This window comes from Caretta caretta, chromosome 5 (assembly GCF_965140235.1).
Source record: "Caretta caretta isolate rCarCar2 chromosome 5, rCarCar1.hap1, whole genome shotgun sequence".
NCBI classification, from domain to species: domain Eukaryota; kingdom Metazoa; phylum Chordata; order Testudines; family Cheloniidae; genus Caretta; species Caretta caretta.
Genome location: NC_134210.1, coordinates 72,920,798 through 72,945,530, shown reverse-complemented (window position 1 = coordinate 72,945,530; position 24,733 = coordinate 72,920,798). Strand labels below are relative to the sequence as shown.

At 40.5% G+C, this 24,733-nt stretch overlaps 1 protein-coding gene across 3 annotated transcripts in view; it reads left to right on the top strand.

The window, feature by feature from the left end:
* The window catches only part of MCC (MCC regulator of Wnt signaling pathway), a 356,867-nt gene that overhangs the window by 129,875 nt on the left and 202,259 nt on the right, over positions 1 to 24,733 (top strand). The window lies entirely within an intron of this gene.

The window sequence follows — 24,733 nt, the reverse complement described above, 5'->3', positions numbered from 1 at the left end:
TGGGGTTAAAACATGGTTTTAATGTTCCACAGAATATATTGTCTTGGTTTAAAAAAATTCTTTTTCCTCCTTTGACACACATTTTATGTGCCATGCAGTTAATTTCTTTTATACTGTCTCTCATGAAAAGCATCATATCATGTTTCACAGAAGGAATTAGACAAAAGGGTAAATGGTTTACAGAGTTAGGTGGCTAGGAAAAAAACTATATCAAGATAAAGAGTGGAAATATAAAATCAGTAAGGAAACAAATAGGCATTCTAGCAGACAAGTGAGAGTGAGGGGCAATGGAACACTGTGGAAAGGGTACAAGTAAGGAGCAAGGGTCCATGTCAGTGCAGAATCATGCAGTTCAGGATAGGAACCAGTGCAGTATTTTTATTTAAATTTTCTTTCATAATAAAAGTGCTGTGTGTATATTTTATTAGTCATTTAAATAATAGGAGTTCCATTTCATTAACTGTGTGTGGATCTTGCAAAAGGGAACTTAAGAATGAAGGTCTTGTCTACTCAGCATAAACACTAAAGATCCCTGGATGCTTTTTGTAGAGTGGGAGACTGCCCTGGTGTCCTTGGCCAATACTAGCTTTTATGCAGTGAGTACTATATGCTTGCTGGTTGATGGAGTCCATCCCAGGGTAGTTTTATTTGTGTGTGTGTGTGTAATTTATTTTTGTATATTATATACCTTTCATCCCAAAGCTATTATAAGCTTGATTGCTTTTTTAAACAAGAGCCTGTTCTTTTTAGATTACCTGTGTTAGTGCAACAGCAGTTTGAATAGCACTTCACCTCCAACTATTCTACTTTTAAATAGGATTGTGCTGTCCTGAAAGCTACCGTATTCCCACTGAAGTCAGGGTGTCTGTTGCCATTGACATCAAAGGGAGAAAGATTATGTCCTTATTGTTTGTTTGCTCTTCAAGCTAGTTGAGTGAAATCTCAAATATCTCCCAATTTTTGTGTGTGTTTTGGTTTTATACCTGTTTCAAAAGTAAATGTTTCAAACCAGTGCAGTGTCTTGGGAGAGTGATGCTAGGACAGTCATCCAGAGCAGACCATATTTAACAATATCCTTTTCATCTTGGTGTATTGCTTTGGAATGTTGTTACAGGTTAGCAAAAAGAAAAGGAGGACTTGTGGCACCTTAGAGACTAACCAATTTATTTGAGCATGAGCTTTTGTGAGCTACAGCTCACTTCATCGGATGCATACTGTGGAAACTGCAGAAGACATTATATACACAGAGACCATGAAACAATACCTCCTCCCACCTCACTCTCCTGCTGGTAATAGCTTATCTAAAGTGATCACTCTCCTTACAATGTGTATGATAATCAAGTTGGGCCATTTCCAATCATACACATTGTAAGGAGAGTGATCACTTTAGATAAGCTATTACCAGCAGGAGAGTGAGGTGGGAGGAGGTATTGTTTCATGGTCTCTGTGTATATAATGTCTTCTGCAGTTTCCACAGTATGCATCCGATGAAGTGAGCTGTAGCTCACAAAAGCTCATGCTCAAATAAATTGGTTAGTCTCTAAGGTGCCACAAGTCCTCCTTTTCTTTTTGCGAATACAGGCTAACACGGCTGTTACAGGTTAGGAGTTCATTTTATTCAGTCACTGGGTGGGACTTTAAGCCATATTAAGATAGTTCTTTTAACCTTGTATTCAGTGATTTCACCTGGAATTTTGACATAGGAGGCCCTCCAACTCAGAGTATCTGTGATGGGAGAAAATATTGAGGGAAACATGTGATCTTTCGCCCTGGGAATTTGTTTTTAAATTTAGCTGTCCCCTATGTTTCGATGGAATTGATTACATTTGTGATCTAGAGCTACTGAGACAGAGTTTGGTTGAAAGAACAGGAGTACTTGTGCACTAACAGACTAACACTGCTGCTACTCTGAAACCAGAGTTTGGTTGCTCATCTCTAAATTTAAGTGACCCACACAGTTCTTTTCTTCCCAGTAGGTGTTATATGAACAACAGGGCCTCCAAGGCTATCCTTTTCTTTTGGCTCCCTCTTCCCCATTCTCCTTGCCATATGTGGATTTTTTTATTTTTTTGGCAGTACTTGAAAGATGTTAAGTGCTGTTTGTATCTTTGGTTTGTGTTCATGTTTTGTACCTATTTTTTTGGTCTTCCTGTCTCTCTTCTGGCTTTCCTTCCTGCTTATGGCTTGTTTGCTTTTGCCCATTGGGAGAGTGTAGCACCACAGTCATTTAAAGAAAATGGCTGCAGTGGGAATTTTCCTAGGATCATACAGTCTTAGTGAGTTTTTTGCTCTGTGGCCATCTCCCTACTGGCCCTATCTAGTGCAGGGGTAGGTAACCTATGACATGCATGCCAAAGGCAACTCACAAGCTGATTTTCAGTGGCACTCATACTGCCCGGGTCCTGGCCACCGGTCTGGGGGGCTCTGCATTTCAATTTAATTTTTAATGAAGCTCCTTAAACATTTTTAAAACCTTATTTACTTACAACAATAGTATAGTTATATATTATAGACTTATAGAAAGAGACCTTCTAAAAACATTAAAATGTAATACTGGCACGTGAAACCTTAAATTAAAGTGAATAAATGAAGACTCGGCACACCACTTCTGAAAGGTTGCCAACCGCTGATCTAGTGCATCTGGTTTGGTGAAAAATATGGCAGTGGGCCAGTAATACACACAATTATTTAGGGGAGTTATATCCTCACTTCAATGCACAAAGTTCCAACCATGGAACTTCCATTATTAGAATTAGTGGATAATGTAGAAAGCTCTGAACATATACTCTGTGTGTGTGAAATTAATACACATACACACAGAGTATATGTTCAGAGCTTTCTACATTATCCACTAATTGTAATATTTTCTACATTATCCACTAAAATTAATACACACATGCCTTTCTGTGAGTCAAATGCACAAAATAGAAGGTAAAAGTTAATCACTATCCATACAGTTTGCAAGGGGTGTTTTTCTGAGATTTATGCCAGTATTTGGAAAAACTGACAAATCTACCTTCTCCCCTACCATGGATGCAAAAGTAAGTGTGTGTGTGTGTGTGTTTCTTTTGATTTGCAAATAGAATGCTGATCTAATCTCTGATTTTTATTGTAAAAGTAAACAAAATCTTGATATCTAGTTGGTATGTCCTTTTCCTTTGTTTGCCTTTTTTCTCCAATCAAGTTTACACAGACAGCAAGGAAAACTGATTTCCATGGTAAGCCAGTCATGTTCCCATCAGAGCAGTATGATTTCAGTGGCTGCTGAACTCCAGAGTTGAAGTTGTCAATATTGGTACGTATATATCAGCAGCTTCTCTGGTTGACCCTCCTCTACTCTCCCACCAAAAAATAAATTCGGTGTGGGGAGGAGACATTAGGAGAGGTTGGTCTGAAAAATCTGGAAGTTTCTGATAGTAACATTGCTGCCACTCATCAGAATGTAGGATAGGCTTTGTTAAAGTTGTAAATAATTCATAAGGTCCAACAAGGCCTGGTTGTAGTATTGTGAAAGAGGCTACCTGCTGCCAGTGCTATGGTGTGAAGTATTATTTGGAGAGATTTCACTTTGAGGTTGGATCAGTCGGGGGATAGGGCGCCCAGAATTAGATAATCGCTATTCAGATCGATGTGTTTAGTCCAATGGTACCATTAACTATTGAATGTAACTACACAATGTGTTCTTAAAAGCCAATATCATGAATGCCACTTAAGAAGTTTGTTACAGGCAACCAATTAAGTGGAGAAAAATTATTTGCAGTTACAAAGATAACTGACCCACCCTCCCCCCTAGGTTTTCACAATGTTCAAAGTGGGGCTGTACTTCAGAATGTTCCCACTTTTTTGCAGAATACCTGGATGAATGTGCACAGCGAGGTTTTTTTATTACATAGTCCATTTCCATATATATGAAGGTTATTGTTGTTTATGCATGTACTTAATTTTACTTCCTGCTGAGTAGTCTACAATGTGGCTACTCGCCATAGTAAAGTTAAGCACACACATAAGTGTTTGCAGGATTGGCACCTTATCAGATTTAAGGGCCCAATTCGGTCCTTGGTTATGCACAAAAGATTCCTGTCAAAGGCAGTGAAAGCTGTGCAGATCTGCCAAGGGCAGAAATGGGCCCTAAGAAAGGTTTCTGCAGACTCAGGGCTGGTATCTCATTTTTGCAAAACAATCCACATTTTAAAGAATGAATGTTTGTTTTATGTGGCCATTTCCTTTTGCCATTTGCTCTGTAAGCTGTGATGGGGACATCATTTCTCTAATAGGTATGTTCTTTCCAATGCACCAAATTAAAAAAACCTCTCTTCTCAGGTGTACATAATTTCTTCCCTTTGCTTTTCATTATCTCTGCTTAGATTTCAGCAGTTCAGAAAATTAATGTAGCTGCTTGCATTCTTGGATACAGTTGTCCATTCTTTAACCACTTACAATGCTAGGAACAAACTATTTCATTTACTTCACTCCTTTTAAATGAGAGAGAGAAATTTTAATCGAAGTAGTGTTTGAATACTATGTCCCCACCCCCTTCCAAAGAGATTTTTTGTATTATTTTTGGTGGGAGGAGGTAGAGGAGTGAGGTCTCTGGAGAACAGTGGGATGACAAAATTCTATACATCGTACAAGATACGAAGAACTAAAGGGACAGTGCCAAGTTTGAGAGGGGTAAAAAAAGGAACCCCGTGACAGTGGTGTCCTTCAGAATTTCAGATTTGTATTTCCACCTAATCACCACCACCACTACCTTGATTACTCCTGCTTCAAGAAAATAATGAAGAAAAGTAACAAAATTCAAAGGATGAGGCTGCTTGAGTCACATATGCAACCCAATAAAAAGACATTGCTGTGTTGGGCCAGAGAGTGGGGCAGATACAAGTGAGGGAGCCTGTCATAGATACAAGCCCAATTGGCAAATACAGCATTGACAATCCCCACCCTACTGTATTTTCTGTAAGTTTTCGGTTCTTTTTAGGATATGATTCTGCTTGCACTAGTGCTGTAATGTACATGTGGGGAACTGGGAACAGGTTTGTACATACTTCGGATTGGAAATAAATCTTATGGCCTTATTTTTGTCTTCTGAGTTTTGAAATCTTGAGTTTGGCAGTCTTGCTATCGGACAGTCAGAAAGTAGTCTGAATCCATCACTGGCCAGGCTGTAATGGGGTTGTTGCAGTGATACAGTACTCCTTTACAGGCATAGTGACCACATCGCACATTGGTATCTCCCTCTCAGTCCATTGTCTAGTGTTATAAGACGCATGCCTGACCTCGTGTAAAGAAAAACAGTATTAAAGGTTTACAGAGATTGCTATTAAAAGGCAATGTATACTGCATATTGGTATATAGGAGAGATTACAGTTTCCCCATATACTTAGAAGATAAGTGTTCTGGTAGTCGTTGATAAATTGGTGATAACTATATTTATATAAGTTGAAAAGACCTTAATTTTTTGTTTATGAATGACATTCCATTGTTGGGCAGACCTAGCCCTTTTTGAGAACACTAAGCACTGAAGAATAGATGCATAACTGACTCTTAAGGTAATAATAAACAGCTCACATGTCTTATATCTATCAAAGCTAAATGCACTGGTTTATTGACGGTTGGAGTGACATTGCATTGCATGTCGTGTAAAAATGACTTTCTCACAGCAGAAAGTACCCACCAAACTTTGGAGCATCATTTCTGTGGGTCTGGTCTGTCTCCCTTTTGGTTCCCATTGATCTACAGTATACACTAAAATGGGGGTGCAGATTTTATTCAGATAATCAAGAGGGCAGGAGCAGCAGCGCAAGGAGCCCTCTGCAGCCCTGCTGTCATGGCCCTCCACCCTTCCGCCTGTGACAGCAGAGCTGCGGAGGGCTCCCTGCACTGCTGCTCTTGCTGTCTCGATTATTGCAGGTGCCAAGGGTGGAGTGGAGGAGGTTATGGTCCTGGCAGGGCAGAGCAGAAACCCATGGCCAGGACTCTGCTCTGCCCCACCAGGACTGCAGTCTTATCTGGCTCCTGCAGGATTGGGTGTCACCGGCCCTGTGGCAGTGCAGAGAGCCCTCTGCAGCTCCACTGTCACAGCCCTGATCACACAGGGTATGTTACACATGGATAAAAGACCCATGGCTGGTCCGGGTGAGCTGACTCAGGCTCGTGGAACTCAGACTGCAGTGCTAAAAATTGCTGTGAAGATGTTCTCACTCTGGCTGGAGCCTCGCAGGGTCTCACACCTCGGACTCCAGATTGAGCTCGAACGTCTACACAGCAATTTTTCAGCCCTGGAGCCCTGAGAGTCCGAGTCAGCTGATCCAGGCCAGCCTCAATTTTTTTTTATCCCTGTGTAGACCTATCCTCGGTCCCATGACAGCAAGGCTGCAGAGGGCTCCATGCACTACCATAGGAGCCATTCAGCAGCAGGATGGCCTCCCTGTGGCTGGGAGTCTCCTCTTTGTTGTTCAGACCTCTGCATTATCTGAATCCCTTCCTTGTTGTCCCCCAGCAAGGAGAATGAGGAAGGGATTTGGATAATGTGGATGATCAGATAACCGAGTTTTGGAAAATCGGGCATATACTGTATTAGGAAGTGCTCAGCACCTCAAAGTACTGGGTCTGTAATTTGCGTTTTAATGTCAACTGCATAGAAATTTCTTTCCCTGTTTATCCGCTCTTCCTTCAGAATTTCTCTCTCTCATTTTTATCTCCTTCGCTTACACCCGTTAGGCAAGCTTCTGCCCTCAAATGTGCATGTTGATCTCTCGGGCCACTAATGACTGACATTAGTGGCCCAACTCCTTAAACTAAAAGTCACATTTGGCCCTTTTGCATTTCATGGGTAGTTTATCTTAGCCTGGTATTGAATATCCTATACGCTAAATCAGATTAAACAAATGGACCTGATTCATTGCACGTTGAATCACGGTATCCTATCATAGACTGGAAGGCCAGAAGGGACCATCAGATCATGTAGTCTGACCTCCTGTATACTACGGGCCACCAGCACCACCCAGCCCGTCCACATGCGAAACCCAACAACCCCAATTAGACCAAAGTATTAGAACCCTGAGGAGAGTAAGGCTATGCGTACACTAGGAGCTAAGGGTGTGATTCCCCTGCCTGTGTACAGGTATTTGCACTACCACCCACGAGTACAAATAGCAGCGTAGCCATCGTAACACTGGTAGTGGCACCGCAGGCATGGCTGAGCTGTGCGGATACATTCCCGTCAGTTTCCGGCGGGGCTGTGCTCCCCGTGCCTCAGCCGTGCCACCGCTGCTACCCGTGCTACCCTGGCTACGCTGCTGTTTGTACTCACGCTAGTGACAGCGAGCACAAGTGTGCCTACACAAGCAGGGGAATTACGCCCCAAGCTTGTAGTGTACATGTAGCCTAAGCTACTGTGTGCCAAAGGGAGAGAACAGGCGCGCCAATGCCCAAGGCCCTGCAGTGGCGGGAATTGATTAGATATGAGAGACCCAGTTAATAATTCTGGCAGGTGACCCATGTGCCATGCTTCAGAAGGAGGCGGAAGAAACCCTCCAGGGTCACTGCCTATCTGATCTGGGGGAAAATGCCTTCCTGACCTAAGGTAGAGCCATCAGTTACACTCTGAGCATGTGAGCAAGAAGCAGCCCGGCAAGCATCTGAGGGACAGAATGTTCTGTATCCCTTTAGAGCACTGGTTCAGCTTCCCTAGAGACAGTGAGGTGCAGTTTGCACCCTCTGTGCCTTTATGGGTAAGCTAAGCCCCATATCTTTTCTCTTTGCTCCACTGTGTATTGAATGGCAGGATTTTATTCAATGTTAAACCTTACAAAGCATTCAGTGTTTAAACCCTTTCAAGACTTTTGTCCTAATGGATGCTTCGACAGTATAACCACAGCACCTAAAGAGTTATGGTAGATCTCACATTGTTGCAGATATCCAATTTAAGGAGGGGATTCAAGCAGAGAATCTTAATGGTAGAGCTCAGGGATGGTAGCCAGGAAGTCTGGATGTAACTTGTATATCAGATAAACTTTAATCCTGGTTATTCATAACTTTGCTAAATCTAATTTATTTTTATGCTTTATTGTGATCACTTATGATGCATTGCGTAGATGAAAGTAAGTATCCTTTTAAAAGAGGGGGAGAGGAGACATTCCTATGCTGCCTGTGCGCACACAGTTTAGTAACAGATTGTCTTAGTCAGGTTGGCTTGATGGCATGTTATCAGGGTGCTGTGCTGCCAGTTTAGAAATCTGGGTTAGAACATGAGCTCAAATCCTTTATCTGTCTGAGGGGTTGCATTTTTGGCATGACCTGTGCATGTCATTTCCAGTGTGACTGTTGCATGGTATTTCCGGTGTAAAAAACATGCAAACTTCAAAGAACATTTACTTTCTGGATTTGTGTGAGCTGCTTATCAGGCACACAGTGTTTCAGGCTTGGATTTATTAAATTGAAGTACTATAAAAAGATTACTCCAATGCCCAGACGCTGTCAGTGCAGATAATGCTATTCTCCAGACTCCTAATGAAAAAATGGCAAAGATTATGTAACTTATCTGCCTGATATTAAAATATTTCCAGCTATTAAGACAGAACATTTGAAAAAATGCCCCTGGCCTGGAGATTTAATAAGGACAAATGCATATAGGGAGAGTAACATTCACAATGTACTGGATTCCCTAAACGTTTTTAGAGAGGTTTAATGGTTTTATCCCTAGATCTATAGTGCCAGAAACTCATTACTTAGGAAAGGTGTTTTTTTTTGTTGTTGTTGTTTTTTTTTTTTTAGCTAAAGATCAAGAGATCTCCTCAACCTTTGTGGGAAGAGAAAATCCATGGTTTAAGTGATCAGCCCTCAAACTATCAAGGCCCAAACCAAAGCTGGAGGATGGTTTCTGTCTTTCAGAATTTGTTTTTGTTTTGCTCTGAGCTGGATGTGGATTGCAGAGTTACCAGTTTGCAGAAACAAAATTGTGAAGGGGAAGAGGAAGGATTTGGATATGAAATTGGATGCTTATTATAAGGATATAGTTCAGGGTATAGTCCAACCTGAGCCTGAGAAGGAGCCAGAATTTATCAGTGTACATTGCCAAAGAGCCACAGTAATTTGTCAGCAGCCCTCCATCAGCTCCACCCCCACTCCCAGCGCCTCCTGCCCACCAGCAGCCCCGCTGATTAGATTCATAAATATTAAGGTCAGAAGGGACCATTATGGTCATCTAGTCTGATCTCCTGCACAATGCAGGCCACCGAATCTCTCTCACCCACCCACTCCTGCGATAAACCTCTCATGTATGTCTGAGCTATTGAAGTCTTCAAATCGTGGTTTAAAGACTTCAGGGAGCAGAGAATCCTCCAGCAAGTGAGCCGTGCCTCATGCTACAGAGGAAGGCGAAAAACCTCTAGGGCCTCTTCCAATCTGCCCTGGAGGAAAATTCCTTCCCGACCCCAAATATGGTGATCAGCTGAACCCTGAGCATATGGGCAAGATTCACCAGCCAGATATCCAGGAAAGAATTCTCTGTACTAACTCAGATCCCACCCCATCTAACATCCCATCACAGGTCATTGGGCCTATTTATCATGAATATTTAAAGATCAATTAATTGCCAAAATCATATTCTACCATCTCCTCCATAAACTTATCAAGTTTAATCTTAAAGCCAGATAGGTCTTTTTGCCCCCACTGCTTCCCTTGGAAGGCTATTCCAAAACTTCACTCCTCTCCTCTGATGGTTAGAAACCTTCGTCTAATTTCAAGTCTGAACTTCCCGATGACCAGTTTATATCCATTTGTTCTTGTGTCCACATTGGTACTGAGCTTAAATAATTGCGCTCCCTCTCCAGTATTTATCCCTCTGATATATTTATAGAGAGCAATCCTATTTCCCCTCAACCTCCTTTTGGTTCGGCTAAACAAGCCAAGCTCCTTGAGTCTCCTTTCATAAGACAGGTTTTCCATTCCTTGGATCATCCTAGTAGCCCTTCTCTGTACCTGTTCCAGTTTGAATTCATCCTCCTTAAACATGGGAGACCAGAACTGCACCCAGTATTCCAGGTGCGTCTCCCCCTCCCTTCCTGCACCTCCTGATCAGCTGTTTCATGGCATGCAGGAGGCTCTGGGGGCATGGCAGACTCAAGGGAGGGCATGGGAAGGGGTGGAGTGGGGGCAGGGCCTGTGGCAGAGCCAGGGGTTGAGCAGCGAGCAGCCCCCAACACATTGGAAAGTTGGCATCTGTAGCTTCAGCCCCGGAGTCGGTGCTTCAGCCACATATTCACTTCTGAAGAGCCGCATGTGGCTCCGGAGCCACAGCTTGGCCATCCCGGTATAGTGAGACGTTGATTCTACTATGGTACAATTGGCTGATGTAATATTAAGACACAGAATGTGTTCTTGTTGATATGTCACTGCTGTTATTTTCAGTTGGTTAAGAAGTGTTATTAATGATGTGACACTGTATCAGTTAAATTTTCAGTTTGTACTTGTGTGCTGGGAACTGTTGATTTCTAAACACAACAGGAAAACCTGTGGGAGCTCCCCTTTAACATGCAGTAATAATATGTCAGTGCAAGCGCGCTCTGTGGGGAGATGTAGTGATCTCTGAATTTGAGGATTCTGTGTGAAAGAGGGAGGTAGATCTGGATAGTGTTGGTGACTTAATTTCTGAGGCATGAGGAGGCACAGTGTATTAGTCCTATATCAAGGTTTGCTATATAAATGAGTCTTCTGTCTGCATGAATTATTTAGATATTCTTTTAAAGAAACCTGAATAACAGTAGATGTGTTCAATAAGATCACCTGTTAAGAGATCAGCTCTGTTGTTGACTTCTAGGATTAAAATTTTGTAGTTAAAATGAAAATATTGATTGGATTTATTTTATGATTGAAGTAAATCTTCTAGTTCAATCATGCCAAATTAAAAAACATTGAACAAATATATTCTGTACATATACTGAGTTATATCTATATAGATATAGTTGTGTACATAGATGCAATAAATTGTGTATTTATTGTAAAGCTGAATAAATTATACTTTTTTTTTTTTTTTTGCTGTTGCAAATAAGTGCTACTGAAAAGATGTATTGGTAATTTTTTTTTTTTTAAGCTAAGAATTGTAAGAATGTTACATTAATCCTCTGTCTGTTTTTTTTCAAACAGTGCCTCTGGGGTTGAGGTCTTGACTAGAGGGAGGCAGCATGGTCTGGTAGATAGGGCACTGAATTGGGACTTGGGAAACCTGCATACTATTTCCTGCTCTCCACTGGCCTATTTGAGTGACTATGGGCAAGTCCTTTCCCTTCTCTCTGCCTCTGATTCCTTCCTCTGTTTATATCTTAAATTCTTCTGGGACAGCCCTGCCCAGAGGTACTCTCTCTTTAGGTGTTTGTTCAATGCCTAGCACAGTGAGGCCTGCACGCATTACGAGAGTATAAATAATAATATTTCTGCTCATTTAAGGATCCCATGATGATCAGATTCTAAATCTGGCAGTATAATTACCCCTGCAGCTTAATCTGTAAACAATGGGGCAGATCCTCAGCTGGTATAAATTTTCATAGCTGTGAAAATTCAGTGAAGCTACGACAGTTTACACCAGTGGTAGATCTGCCCCAATATACTTTTTCATTTCATGTTCTGAAATGTTGTGCCTTGTTGTTTGTACTGTTGAATTGCTTTCAAGTTGCATACCTTAATGTTTATGTTAAAAAAAAATGCTGTACAGAATATTTTAAAACTACATATGTACGTATTTGGATGTAGAATGTGGACATTATTTTGAGGTTGAAGCAGAAGTGATTGTTTCATTGCTATTTGTGTTTTATTTTTAAACTAAATTTAAAATATGTGCCACTTATTTTAAGCTACATTTAAAATTTAAACTAAATTTAAATTTGTTGCTATTTGTGTTTTGTTTTGTTTTGTTTTTTTTAAACTAAATTTTTTACCTTAATTTTGCTGTGCAGTCAGTGGCATCTACAGTGGCCAAATGTCTCTTCAGTTTAGGATGGAATAATTCTAACCCAGATAAATGGGTAGTTGGTGTTATGTGATGATTCAAGAATAGCTGTTGGTATTACTTGCTATTTACCAATATTGTGTATTAGGTGACTTTTTCTAAAACAATATTTATTTTGAAAACATTTATATCAGTACATATTTCTGTTGCTCAGTTGCATTTTTTTATTTACTACTGACAAATTTGTTGGTGAGTAACATTTATTGTAAAGAACAATTAATGTAATGTTTCCATTGCAGTACAGACAATGGAGAAAAAAGGAAAGTAGAACCAGCTTATACCCATTAGAGTATCAGCTTTGTTCTGGCATATTAAATATTTATAAACATTGATACAGTTTCCCAAGTTTTTGACATAGTATTTCATCTTTGTAATCAAATCCGTTTTTTTAATTCTAAATTTTAAAATCTAAAATAAGCAGACTTGTGTGTATATATATAGACTGCCATTATTCATTAGCTGTAGTTGGAGTGATAAAAGCTATAATTATCATTGTATTATAGGTGGGGCTGAAAGCAGTGGCTCTTATTAAGATTGCCTAACACTTTCCATTATAAAGATACTGGTTTCAGTTGCTTATAACTTTTCCAAACTTTAACCATTTAGGTTTAAATTTTTCAAGGCAAGTATCTGTCTGAGGCCAGAATTGAAAAATTACAGCCAAAAATGGTTCTGATGATTCCAAGAACAAGGCTAGTGAAAAATACCTTGTTTTGCCCTAGTAAAGCAGAATCTTCTGCATTATCTTGCCACCATGCTAACCTGTACAGACTGCTTGGTAATAGAATATAGTCTGTTGTCAGTGCCAACCTAAAGTCTTTATGTAGAACTTCTTGTTGCTGCCTCTTCAAATAATGGCTGTGCTTATCACATTTAGCAAAGGTTATACCAATTAGTGATGCTGCTATTATTGTAATGTACAGATTTATTTGACTCTTGTTGTTCAAACAAGCTTGTATTGGTCCATCTTTTTGTATCAGGCAGTTCTTTACAAACACAACCTTTCCCTTCCCCCAGTATGTGTCTAATATTCTGGTTCCTGCAAGAGCAGATTATTTACTTTCAGAGATCCAAATTGTGTTTGAAATTACTGGTGCTAAAGATATGACAGTCATGTAGCTCAGCATTTTCCCTATAAAGCTTCATGCATGTGAAATTGTTCTACCTGATCTGACTAACACCATTCCTTCCAGTAAAGATGTTCGAAGAAAGCCTCTATCCATTGTTCAATAAATCATGCTGTTGCTTTCAATATAAATGAAATGATTAAGTCGTTTGACCTGCACCAGTAAATGATACTTCAGGTATGTATGTGTTGATCGTATCCAGTGATATTAATAATCTATTTAAATATTATTTTAGCCACGGAGTAAATCAGATGACTGCTGTACATGAGAGAAGTAATTTCCTATTGGCTTCTGTCTTGTCAAAGTCTTTGTTTAAAATGTGGATTGAGTCTCTTCATTTCTTCCCCAAGGTAATTTACACATGGAAGTTTTACATAAAACATAGAATCAGACTCCAAGGAGAGACTGCTGAATTGGAATTAATTTGCAAACTGGATACAATTAACTTAGGCTTGAATAGAGACTGGGAGTGGATGGGTCATTACACAAAGTAAAACTATTTTCCCATGTTTATTCCCCCCCCCCCACTGTTCCTCAGACCCTGTCAACTGCTGGAAATGGCCCACCTTGATTATCACAACAAAAGGTCCCCCTTCCCGCACTCTCCTGTTGGTAATCGCTCACCTTAAGTGATTACTCTCGTTACAGTGTGTATGGTAACACCCATTGTTTCATGTTCTCTATGTATATAAATCTCCCCACTGTATTTTCCACTGAATGCATCCGATGAAGTGAGCTGTAGCTCACGAAAGCTTATGCTCAAATAAATTGGTTAGTCTCTAAGGTGCCACAAGTACTCCTTTTCTTTTTGCGAATACAGACTAATAGGGCTGCTACTCTGAAACATACCAAAGCTGACATTCAGCCTGGCTTTACTGAGACCTTACCTTTCCTGAAAGCACACTCCTCCACACACAGACTGCCTCCCACATTCCCCAGGCATAGCTTCATGGTTTTGTGAATATCGGTAATATGTTTATTTAAGAACTATGAAAGTCCATGCAATTGAGTTTCAGTATTTTTATTCCTTTTGCAAGTGAAAGAATTATTATAATCGCTTTTCATGGATGAGTTATTCTCTTAATCCTGTGGAAATTGCTTTAAAATCCTATATTTCTGTATTATTGGTATGTTTCGTGCTAAATCCATTTTCTTGTGTATCATAGTATAAAAGTTAAAAATTGATTCCAATCAGGAATGGATAACCATCATGCTGCATTCAGAATGTTGCACAGTAATACTCCTGAGTAATAAGATTTCAGTTTTCATCAGAGTGATTGGCTAGCATGTCTTTAGACACTTGAACTGCTGTCCCTACATGGAATGAGCATAATAGTATTAGTCCAAAAAGGTGATACAGTTTCTGTGAAGAAATAGTCTCAAAAGGGTTTACTTGAGACAGCAGTAAGAAGGTTAATTCTGTCAAAAACATTTCCGTCTGAGGGTGTCGTCATATATGAGATTGAAACTGACAATATAAGAAATTAAAAATGACATTTTTAATCAGTTTGAATATTTCCTTTCAACCTAAAGAAAGGTAGAGTCAGAATCTAATGTGGTTCACACATGACTTTTTAAACTAAATCTAACTGCAGTGTAGCATGACATTTATTGTAACATTTTTTCCTCCTATTGATCTTAATTTTTGGAGTAAAGCGTAGTGTTTTTATTAAATTATGTTTCCTGTAGAGATATCAGATGGAGATTTTAAAAAGTTTTAGTTATTACCAGATGTTGAAATCATGTTTATTGTGTTTTTGGACTGCTGTCGTCTTAATTTTTTTACAAAATTACCCTACAGTTATCACATTAATATTATTGAATCCAGAATTTAGTTTATTTTATTATTAATATATGTTTACACTGTTGACATTTGCATGTATGAAACAAAGGAATACCCTAATGGGAGTAGTATAATCCTATAATAACAATATAATGAGTTTATTTATAATACCTGTCATCTCAGAAGGAGCCTAAAGCACTTTACAAACTACTCTTTTTGTGTATATGTGTTTAATAATAATAGTATACACACATGGCAACCTCTGCACCTCACTCCATTTGTCCATGTTCCCCAGGTTCTCTGGAAGATCCTAACCCTCCTAGCAGGAGTTCCAGTCTGACAGACTCACTCAAGATTGTCAGACCAGAGCTCCCCAGTGATGAAAGAAAACAGTAGGTTTTCTAGAGGGAGAACATGTCTCAAGACCAGAGTTTCCAGCTCTTCTGTGGAGTCAGCTGCTCTTTCTGACAAGTCTTTTCGAGGTGACTAGTCTGCACTGAAACTGCTTTACTAGTTTCCGGTGTATGGTCTGTTTTAAAGACACAGTGTTTAGTAAACATCAGCCAGCATCTCCAAACAAAAGGTGGTGGTGGTAAAAGAGGGATGAGATAGGGTTGATTATTCCTGGTATTTGCTAGCTCTGTTCTGTGATTTCTGTGCTTGTTGTGGCCACAGAAGTGCAGTAAGCCAGGAATTTCTAGTTGCTGTGATTTTATTGCTAAACCATTGTCCAGGAAATGAAACTTCCCAGGAGACATTTCAGCAGTAAATCCAGTCCAAGGATAATCTGTACAGTTCCTGGTGTGGTTAGGAGAGCGCCTTACAATTTAACATCATCTGGTACAGAGTGCCAGAAATTGCTGCCTTGACTCTATCTGGTGTAAATATGGGGTGGCGCAAGGGCTCTGAAAAATGGGAATCAGTCACATTATCACAAGGGGCAATTTTCTTGGTCAAAGAACTTACCTAACTCTTCCATTTCTAACATGTAGTGTAGTTTAGTTATCAAAGTGACTTTTGACATCAAATCAATGTTTATATTAGCAAAATAGATACCTTTACGTTCTAAAACTATAATGTGGAAATAAATGTCTTGGGAGAAGCACGTACTTCAATTTGAATTCACCACTTTGTTGAAGCTGAATGTAACAAAAATTAATGTCTAACTTGAAGAAATCTTCCTTAACCCTCTGAAATGCTATTTAACGCAAAAGAATCAGACTTACAGTAAACTACTAGTGTTCTGGTAACCAGTTGGCCTCGTTTTTGGTCCCATCATCTCATTCTCTTCCTGGGTTTATGAATGAGCCTATGGGAAAATGGGTTATCTAATAATATACTCAAAGCAAGTCCCCTAGCACCAGATTTTACTGAATGAGTGACAGCTATGCTTTTCATATTAGTGGAAGTTCACTCAGCCATCTTTTGGTACTGTATAGTTTAACTCTGGTAAAGCAACTATAAAAATGGCATTATAGGGTGTCTGTTACGTCCCAGTCATTACTAAATCAGATATGCTCATTTTACAAATCCAACAATGTGAATTTATTTTCTACCTGCCAAACATGCAAACTCAGTCTATGCTCTGAGAATCAAAATGGGCCCTCTCCTTCTCATGCATCCTCACCTGAACTCCATTTTATTTGTAAACTAATCAAATTTTATATGTCTCAAAGACATAATAAGCATGGGCAATTACTGTAAAAATGACATTGTGACATTTTAGAATAGAACGTCATTTGAAATGTCCCTACATGGAAGTAATTTAAATAATACACAGGAATCTTGGGATTTTAAAATTTTCTTTTAAAAAAAAAAAAGTTTTTGAGCCCCTTTTCTTCTCATGAATTATGAATACAAATTGAGCGCAAAATTGCATTCCTCATTATTTGCGCTTACAATTCATGGGCACACAAAGGAGGCCCATAGCTGAAAATCAGATCCTGTGTGTCACTCACGTGCATATACTGAACTAAATGAGCTTCTGATCAAGGGTGACAGAAAGACATGATGAAAAGGGAAATCTGTCTGGCTGATGAAAGCTACAGTTTTGTACGTATTCATCACAATTATACGGACCAAGATTGAGTGCTTTTTCATTTGAGGATCTGATATCAAGTTGAAATATTATCTCCATTTTACAGATAGTGTAAGTGAGGTACAGCAAGATTAAGCGTTTTACACAAAGTCATACAAAATCTGTGAAAGGCAGGAGGAGAACCCGTTTTACCTGATTCTTAATCCCATGCTTTAAAATGAGCAGAAGCACAGATTGTAATATTTTTCCATGCACTGGCCCTGCCAGTTCTAATAATTTGCCCTTCCCCCATAGCCAGAAGTCAGCTGGCAGATTGTGATACCACAGACATTGGATTGTAATATCAAAAGAACTTGGAAATAGGAGACTAGAAAAGCAATATAACTCTGAAAAGTAAATTAATACACTATAATTTATGCACTGGAGTGGTTTGTGGAAATTCTAACATTATAATATTAAAAATATTTATATTGTTAAAAGACGAGGCTCATAAATTCCAAATTGTTAATTATATTTTATTACAGTCACTGCCAGAAATCTTATTAGCCAATCTGATAACTCAATTCCTGTTCCCTGGCTTTGCATTGCAAAGAAGAGTGCATCCTATCTGGGCATAAATATCTAGACGATTAGAAGTTATGGAGATAGAAATTACATTGAAACACAGTTAAAAAAATTTTTACAAAATCCATTAAATGGAGGATTGAATTTAGACCTTCTTACATCTTAAAAATAAACGATATTGTTGTAAATTCTAAGCAGATTTGATGACAGGGTTGGAAGCATTGTGGTTTAGTAATTTTGAAACAATAGATAAAATAATGCTTGATTTGCAGGATTTACAGATAAAAGTGTACAGTGACTCCCACTTGAGTTTTCTTCTTTAAAACATACATCTGTTTTTTGAGCAAAAAGCATCAGAATAAATTGCATTGCACCAATGTGGACATTTCTTTCACCTCTAAACAGCCATAACCCTATTTTAAATGAACAAAACAATATTTATTAATTTCTGAGGCATCTGCTTCCCAATTCCTCCCCTTTCCCTAAATCTTAGGCTACAGAGGTAGATCAGAAGCAAGTGGAGGGCAGAGAACTTCCCTTGGTGGGAGCTAGGGAAGATCATCATCAGTATTCAGAACCCCTAGGCTCAAGTGACATCAGCATTCTTTTGTTTCCTGTTTGTTGGTGCTCCCAGCCTGTTCTGTTTAGTCTCGCTCCCAGCCCCTTTTACCACCAGCTACACTCTGCATGGCTCAGTGTTCTTCTCCATTCTCCCATGTCCCTCATTAGCCCTTCTATCCGGTCAGTGTCCCCATCCCTTTCTCTTCCTACTGCTTTGAACCTATTAACTTATCCCTCCTGCTCTTGCCTTACCTTACCTGGTATCTTGTAATATACTTCAAAAACTCCATGTGCACCTTACACAATGTTTGGGAACCATTGCTGATCACTTTGCTTGCATGTATGTGCGGTTCTCATACCTTTGTCTGCCTTTTGTAATTAGGCCTTGATCGTGTAAAATGCTAAGTGTCTTCAATATGGGCTTAAATTTAAAAAAAAAAAAAAAAAAAGCTTGTAGAACAGGGGTGCTTGGCATCTCCTTGCTGGATCAAGCCTTAGATTGCAAACGTTTTGGGATATGGATCATATCTCCCTATATGTTTGTACAGTGCCTACCACAATGGAACGCCTGCAATTTAAATAATAGTTTCAAGTACTTTTGTATAAAATGAATAGTCAAAAAATAAATGAGTGTAGTTAGTAAATCAGTATGGAGGTAATACTCAACTTAATAGACCTTTGTTTATGTGGAACAAAAATGCATGATGTTTTGCATCTGTGCTAGCCAAATCGTTTAATCAATCCTTTTTATTATTCTTAATCAGTTAAATGCAGTGCAAGTAAGCAAAACAGTTTTTAAAATTGAGCCTTGATGCCTAAGGATTTTATTGGAGGACTCTGAGTGCATATTGTCTGGGAGAAGAGATCACTGTTAAATCTCTTCTGGCACAGTTACTCTTCAGTTTGTTGGATTTCTCTGCATCATAGCATGCAGCATGTGGTCATGGGAGGGGCCCAGAGTGGTGTCAGAGGTCCACTGCTGCAGGGATATTCTTGTCCTCTTTACCTCCCTACTGAGGGGATTTTCTTAGGCCTTGCTCCAGCTGTTAAGTGGAAGTTGCTTCCACAGAGCAGCTCTGCAGCTGCTTCTTGGCCTTAGGGGAAGTATTCCTTTCCCCTTCCACTGTACATCTCCATAGCATCCAGGCTAGCTACTTGGACTGGGTACTGGGAAGTGAATTACCTCTACCTGAACTAAAATATTAGAATGAAGGGATTGTAGGGGGAAGTGGAAATTGAAAATTCCTCATTCATGTAGTGGTGACTTTGCAGTTGCTAGATCTCTCATAGTGACCGGGCTGTTGCTGTTTTTTAGATACCTTCTGCACTGTTCCCCACCAGGAAGGAGCTTCAGTCTCCTGATTTGGAGAGTTGCAGATTGGTGGCAGAGGTGCTCTAGGCCAGTGGTCTTCAAACTTTTTTCTGGCAACCCAGTTGATGAAAATTGTTGATGCCTGTGACGCAACGCAGCTAGGAATGAGGGATTTGGGGTGCAGGAAGGGGCTCTGGGTTGGGGGGGGCAGGGCTGGGAAAGAGGATTGGGAAGTGCTTACCTCAGGTGGCTCCCATGCAGCTGGGTGCTAAGGGAGGCATCCTGCCTTTCCTGGCACCGTGGACTGCGCTGCACCCCGAAAGCAGCCAGCAGCAGGTCCGACTCCTAGGTGGGAACTAGCCAATGGGAGTGTGGAGCCGGCGCTCGGGGCGGGGGCAGCACATGGAGCCCCGTGGGCCCCCTGCCTAGGAGTCGGACCCGCTGCTGGCCACTTCCAGGGCGAGCGCGGTGTCAGAACAGGTAGGGACTAGCCTGAAAGCAGAAACGTTTGAGAAAAATGTTATTTAGTCAAAACCCAAATTCAGTGGAAGATTTTAAATGGAAAATGTTTGACCAGCCCTAGCTAGGGGCCACTCTAGGTAGCTTTTCTGTGATCAGAATTATCCAGATCTCTACATACAGAAACCCAGCCATGAAATCTCTAACCATACAGACCATGCTGGACCACAGTCCCTGAATGTGACTGTGGAAATACTATAGCTCAAGCAGGTCTGAGCAATGTGATGCTGCTTTAGTCATATCACTTGTGCCCATGTATTGGCTGAAAATGATGCTCTAGGTGTGGTGTCAGGACTCTAATCCTAGACATGGCCAGAGAGTACCTCCCACACACTGGAGAAATGCTGACTTGCGGTGGGACCTGTATAGCAAGGGAGGGCATTCTGAAAAGTCAGAAACTGCCAGCGGACTAGCAGCATGGCAGAGGTGCTTTCCCCAGGTGGCTCAGAATGTTAAAGGTGCTGGATCCAATTGCATTTTGTTGACATTGTTACATTCCATTGTTTTTCAGTTTGAAGTATTTTCAGATTAGATTTTGGGTCATTATTCTTCTGAACAAAAGAGAGAAAACGATGTTGGGGTGAAAACCCTCTTATCAAGATCTCACTTCTGTCCTCCTTTGTAAAGAAGTCTGACCACTTTTAGAAAATGCTGCAAGATCCTCCTTTTTGGTAAAGCTTTCCCACCATAACTGGAGTTTGGGAACTGTCAAATAGTAATGAATTTTGGTCACAATTGACCTAGACTGGATTTCAAGAACTGACCTGAAAAGTATCCTGTGACTTGCAAATCCAGCCCTCCCCCAGCCATCCAGTCTTATGAACATTTTAAGTTGTGGGGGGCAGGCAATAAATTGGAGCACACTGAAGACATTTTATATAAAGTTAAAGAAAATTTGTTAACAAAATTAACCACATTGTATTATAAGACTAAACATGATATTGTAATGTAACACAGTTTAGTCTAGTCCAGTAGTCTGCTAATTTGTGCTTTGACATTTTAATAAAAATTACAAAAAGCAGTTGAACTGGATAAACTGAGACCTTTATAATCAGAGAAAACCCACTGACATTTTGGCAGTGCTAAACTCATTAACGATATTAACCAAGGCTATTGCTTTCAGCAGTGTTGCATTTTGTGCATAAAATTGTATACACAAAAAGATAAAGACCTTGCAGGTCCTAATTAGCAAATGTAATAAATGGTACACAGTTTATAGATGTCTATCAAAAACATTAATTACAAAGTCACTGCAATTTAATAACTTAATTTGTCAATATCAATCAAAAAAACCCAGCTAGTGATAAGACAGGACATTTTTACAAGGCTAAAAAAAATATTGTTTCTCATTGTGCTGCAATAAAACGGATGCCAAAATAAAAGGACAATGTAAAGGAAAATAAATACAGATTTTGGTATGGCCAGATTCCAAGCAATTTATTTTATAAGCCTGACCATATGTTACAAATAATGTTCAAAATATGTTTGTTTACAGTAAATAGGACATAAACATGGACAGCCTGCAATTTTTTGTTTTTTTCCCTTGATTTCTCTCTCTGTTTTTGTCAAAATGCTTTTTTTAAATATAAAACACAAACCTAAAATGACTGATGACTACTATTTCTGCTGCACTGTTGAGGTGGCTATATCTGATGTTGCATCCTTTAATGAGAGAGACAAGGTAGGTGTGGTAATATGGGACCAACTTCTACTGGTGGAATGTACAAGCTTTCATGCTACTGCAGAGTTCTCTTTCAGGTCTGGGGAAGGAAGCAAAGGGTGGGGTCTGAGCTAAATGTAATTTGGGACAGATTGTGCAGCAGGAGGGGTAAGGCATGTTGGAGGCAGTCACTTGAAATGAAGTGGGCAATTGGGGGTTAGATTGTTATGCATGAAGGGTTTGAAGTGGGCAATTAAGGGTAGGAAGCAGTGTGGCATGTTACAAATTGTTGTAATGAGCCATAAAACCAGTGTCCTTGTTAAGTCCATGGTTTTTAGTGTCTAGCAGAGTTATGAATTTAAGTTCTCAGGCTCCCATTTTGAAAGTGTTGTGCAGGTTTCCTTTAATGGTTGAGCACAGTTGTTTAGCTGAGATGATATCTCATGACTAAGGGTATGTCTACACTACAAAATTAGGTCGATTTTGTAGAAGTCGATCTTTAGAAAGCGATTTTTATACAGTTGATTGTATATGTCCCCACTAAGCGCAGTAGGTCGGTGGAGTGTGACCTCAATACCGGGGCTAGCATCAACTCATGGAGTGGTGCATTGTGGGTAGCTATCCCACAGTCCCCGCTGCCCATCGGAATTCTGCGTTAAGCTCCCAATGCCTGATGGGGAAAAAACATTGCCGCGGGTGGTTTTGGGTACACGTAGTCAGTCTTCGCTCCCTCTCTCCCTCCTTGAAAGCAACAGCAAACAATCATTTCACGCCTCTTTTCCTGGGTTACCCGTGCAGCATGGAGCCCGCTCAGCTCACCGCTGTTGTTGTGAGCATTGTAAAAACCTCGCGCATTATCCTGCAGTATGTGCAGAACTTGGCTAGGAGACACCAGCACAAGGACAATTGTGAGGAGGACATGGACACAGATGTTCCTGAAAGCACGGGATGTGGCAACATGGCATGTTGATACAGTGGAACGCTGATTCTGGGCCAGGCAAATAAGCACACCTGGTGGGACTGCATAGTGTTGCAGGTATGGGATGATTCCCAGTGGCTGCAAAACTTTTGCATGCATAAGGCCACTTTCATTGAACTTTGTGACTTGCTTTCTCCCACCCTGAAGCGCAGGAATACCAAGATGAGAGCTGCCCTGACAGTTGAGAAGTGAGTGGCGATAGCCCTGTGGAAGCTTGCTACGTCCGACTGCTACCGGTCAGTCGGGAATCAGTTCGGAGTGGGCAAATCTACCATGGGGGCTGCTGTGATCCAAGTAGCCAAGGCAATCCGTGACCTTCTGCTAGCAAGGGTAGTGACTCTGGGAAATGTGCAGGTCCTAGTGGATGGCTTTGCTGCAATGGGGTTCTCTAACTGTGGTGGGGCGATAGATGAAATGCATATCCCTATCTTGGCACCGGACCACCTTGCCAACCAGTACATAAACTGCAAGGGGTACTTCTCAATGGTGCTGCAAGCACTGATAGATCACAAGGGACGTTTCACCAACATCAACATGGGATGGCCGGGAAAGGTGCATGATGCTTACATCTTCAAGAACTCCGGGCTGTTCAAACAGCTGCAAGAAGGGACTTACTTCCCAGACCAGAAAATTACCGTTGGGGATGTTGAAATGCTAATAGTTATCCTTGGGGACCCAGCCTATCCCTTGCTCCCATGGCTCATGAAGCCGTACACAGGCAGCCTGGACAGTTCTAAGGAGCAGTTCAACTATAGGCTGAGCAAGTGCAAAATGGTGGTAGAATGTGCCCTACGCAGCCCGGGTTGCGTGGGGGAGGTGGGAAGTTCAAGGCCACATTGCTTATTGTAGCCATGCTACAAATCAAAGCTGTTTGAATGACAGTCTTCTGTTGCTTGGGCCATCCTCTGAAGTGGACTTGCTGGGTGTCCGGAGCTTCCCCACCTGCATTCTTGGGCGTTTGGGTGAGAAGGATTGCTTATAAAATCGACCTAATGTGGCTAAATTCGACCTAACCTCGTAGTGTAGACCAGGGTTAATATAGTTTAGCAGTGTTGTTACTTGAACAATAGTTGTAGGCAACAACTATTGATTAGCTTAGCGATAGGCTAAATAAGATCACATGACTTTATATCAGTCAACTGGATCGTGTTTTGCAATCTTTCCTCTTGGACAACTTACTCTCTTCCCCTTGTGCCTCTTTTTTTTAATTAAATAAGCCTAACATGTTCCCATCTGACCTTGCATACTTTTATATTACAATTGAAACAATTTTCTGTTTAGATGTCTTAGCCCCTATACCTATACAATACCTACACATGTGTACATCGGGGTAGTCAGTAGGTGGACCAGAGGCCAAATCTGGACCATCAGACGGTTTTGAATGGACCCAAACATCTATAAATAATATATTTATTATCATCATTATTGATATTTTTTAATTGTCTCTGGAGTCTGGACCTTGACTATACCTTTATCAAGAAATTCGGACCTTGACAAAAAGAAATGTCTACCCCAGTATACAAGAAGGTACTAGCTCTTTTTAAATGGCTCTGTGTTGTTTTCTGTATGTATGCTACCATAGTCCCCATAGCAGTAGGCAAAAAGAATCCTGGGGCTCCCCAAAGCGTCTCATTTTCTGTTACGTGTAGTTCTGTTTTTGGAAGTGCCATGGCAGACAGCACAGAGGACCATAGGGCATAGTGGAGCCTTACATGACATGATAATTGCTGCATCTTAGTAATTAACTTTGGCTAGGTTAAAGTTGGCTAGGCAGTAGCTTTTGGGCACCTACAGGCAACCAGAGGCAAAAGGATACTGGCAGGAGAGGGCGCAAAGATGCCTGGTTCTACTTGCTGTCACTTACCCTAAGTTCCTACTACTGCGAGATTCTTCCCCTCCCACACGCTGTGGTATGTCTACACAGCCGATGTTAAAAGACAGCCGCAGCAGCGCTTTAACATGGCTTTATAGTCGTGGCTGTAATAATACCATCTCCACGAGGGGAATAGCTACCAGCGGTATCTACACTGCCACTTTATAGCGCTGAAACTTGCATCACTCGGGGGTGTTTTTTTCACACCCCTGATCGAAGAAAGTTTCAGTGCTGTAAATGGAAGTGTAAACAAGGCCTTAGATTACAACTCAATGACTTACATATCTATAAAGTGTGTGATGTCACTATTTCA